Genomic DNA, 2,500 nt, shown 5'->3' with positions numbered 1-2,500 from the left:
ATCGGGCATAGCCAGGTTGGTGTGGCCGTAAGCGAAGAGTGCCACAAAGAGAGGGCTATTTAGAGATCAGCCAATCTAATCGCCAGTACATTATATAAGTTGGAAAGAAAACCCAAAAGCTTAAAGCACCTGGTATTCCTAGCCGGTCTCTCATCCAAGTACTAACCAGACCTAAGCCTGCTAAGATTCAGAGATTGGGCATTGACTCTTTTTTTTTTTTTGCAAAATTATTATATAATTTGTGAAATTTTCCAAAAAGTTTAAAGCACCTGGTATTCCCAGGCAGTCTCCCATCCATGTACTAACCAGGCCCAAACCTGCTAATATTCAGAAATCGGGCATTGACTCTATTTTTTTGGCCAAAATTATTATATAACTAAGTGAAAATTTTCCAAAAAGTTTAAAGCACCTGGTATTCCCAGGCAGTCTCCCATCCATGTACTAACCAGACCCAAACCTGCTAATATTCAGAGACCGGCATTGACTCTATTTTTGGCAAAATTATTATATACTAAGTGAAAAATTTTCCAAAAAGCTTACAGCACCTGGTATTCCCAGGCGGTCTCCCATCCAAGTACTAACCAGGCCCAAACCTGCTTAGCTTCCGAGATCAGACGAGATCGGGCATAGCCAGGTTGGTATGGCCGTAAGCGAAGACTGCCGCAAAGAGAGGGCTATTTAGAGATCAGCCAATCTAATCGCCAGTACATTATATAAGTAGGAAAGAAAACCCAAAAGCTTAAAGCACCTGGTATTCCTAGCCGGTCTCTCATCCAAGTACTAACCAGACCTAAGCCTGCTAAGATTCAGAGATTGGGCATTGACTCTTTTTTTTTTTTTTTTTGCAAAATTATTATATAATTTGTGATATTTTCCAAAAAGTTTAAAGCACCTGGTATTCCCAGGCAGTCTCCCATCCATGTACTAACCAGGCCCAAACCTGCTAATATTCAGAAATCGGGCATTGACTCTATTTTTTGGCAAAATTATTATATACTAAGTGAAAATTTTCCAAAAAGTTTAAAGCACCTGGTATTCCCAGGCAGTCTCCCATCCATGTACTAACCAGACCCAAACCTGCTAATATTCAGAGACCGGCATTGACTCTATTTTTTGGCAAAATTATTATATACTAAGTGAAAATTTCCAAAAAGCTTACAGCACCTGGTATTCCCAGGCGGTCTCCCATCCAAGTACTAACCAGGCCCAAACCTGCTTAGCTTCCGAGATCAGACGAGATCGGGCATAGCCAGGTTGGTATGGCCGTAAGCGAAGACTGCCGCAAAGAGAGGGCTATTTAGAGATCAGCCAATCTAATCGCCAGTACATTATATAAGTAGGAAAGAAAACCCAAAAGCTTAAAGCACCTGGTATTCCTAGCCGGTCTCTCATCCAAGTACTAACCAGACCTAAGCCTGCTAAGATTCAGAGATTGGGCATTGACTCTTTTTTTTTTTTTTTTTGCAAAATTATTATATAATTTGTGATAATTTTCCAAAAAGTTTAAAGCACCTGGTATTCCCAGGCAGTCTCCCATCCATGTACTAACCAGGCCCAAACCTGCTAATATTCAGAAATCGGGCATTTACTCTATTTTTTGGCAAAATTATTATATACTAAGTGAAAATTTCCAAAACGTTTAAAGCACCTGGTATTCCCAGGCAGTCTCCCATCCATGTACTAACCAGACCCAAACCTGCTAATATTCAGAGACCTGCATTGACTCTATTTTTTGGCAAAATTATTATATACTAACTGAAAAATTTCCAAAAAGCTTTACAGCACCTGGTATTCCCAGGCGGTCTCCCATCCAAGTACTAACCAGGCCCAAACCTGCTTAGCTTCCGAGATCAGACGAGATCAGGCATAGCCAGGTTGGTATGGCCGTAAGCGAAGACTGCCGCAAAGAGAGGGCTATTTAGAGATCAGCCAATCTAATCGCCAGTACATTATATAAGTAGGAAAGAAAACCCAAAAGCTTAAAGCACCTGGTATTCCTAGCCGGTCTCTCATCCAAGTACTAACCAGACCTAAGCCTGCTAAGATTCAGAGATTGGGCATTGACTCTTTTTTTTTTTTTTTTTTTTGCAAAATTATTATATAATTTGTGAAATTTTCCAAAAAGTTTAAAGCACCTGGTATTCCCAGGCAGTCTCCCATCCATGTACTAACCAGGCCCAAACCTGCTAATATTCAGAAATCGGGCATTGACTCTATTTTTTGGCAAATTATTATATACTAAGTGAAAATTTTCCAAAAAGTTTAAAGCACCTGGTATTCCCAGGCAGTCTCCCATCCATGTACTAACCAGACCCAAACCTGCTAATATTCAGAGACCGGCATTGACTCTATTTTTTGGCAAAATTATTATATACTAAGTGAAAAATTTCCAAAAAGCTTACAGCACCTGGTATTCCCAGGCGGTCTCCCCATCCAAGTACTAACCAGGCCCAAACCTGCTTAGCTTCCGAGATCAGACGAGATCGGGCATAGCTTTTTT

At 40.4% G+C, this 2,500-nt stretch overlaps 4 non-coding genes across 4 annotated transcripts in view; all 4 read right to left on the bottom strand.

The window, feature by feature from the left end:
- Positions 1-33, bottom strand: part of LOC113082640 (5S ribosomal RNA) — a 119-nt gene extending 86 nt beyond the window's left edge. Inside the window, exon 1 of the ribosomal RNA XR_003282802.1 lies at positions 1-33. This exon is cut by the window's left edge and continues 86 nt beyond it. This is a non-coding gene — a ribosomal RNA (5S ribosomal RNA).
- Positions 34-533: 500 nt separating this feature from the next.
- On the bottom strand, positions 534-652 carry LOC113082623 (5S ribosomal RNA). Its single transcript, XR_003282787.1, has one exon. It is a non-coding gene; the product is annotated as a 5S ribosomal RNA (ribosomal RNA).
- A 500-nt stretch (positions 653-1,152) lies between these two features.
- On the bottom strand, positions 1,153-1,271 carry LOC113082612 (5S ribosomal RNA). Its single transcript, XR_003282776.1, has one exon. It is a non-coding gene; the product is annotated as a 5S ribosomal RNA (ribosomal RNA).
- Positions 1,272-1,773: 502 nt separating this feature from the next.
- Positions 1,774-1,892, bottom strand: LOC113082645 (5S ribosomal RNA). Its single transcript, XR_003282807.1, has one exon. It is a non-coding gene; the product is annotated as a 5S ribosomal RNA (ribosomal RNA).
- Positions 1,893-2,500: the final 608 nt, after the last annotated feature.

This window comes from Carassius auratus, unplaced genomic scaffold (genome assembly GCF_003368295.1).
Source record: "Carassius auratus strain Wakin unplaced genomic scaffold, ASM336829v1 scaf_tig00036613, whole genome shotgun sequence".
Taxonomy (NCBI): domain Eukaryota; kingdom Metazoa; phylum Chordata; class Actinopteri; order Cypriniformes; family Cyprinidae; genus Carassius; species Carassius auratus.
This window is presented reverse-complemented; position numbering and strand designations above follow the sequence as displayed.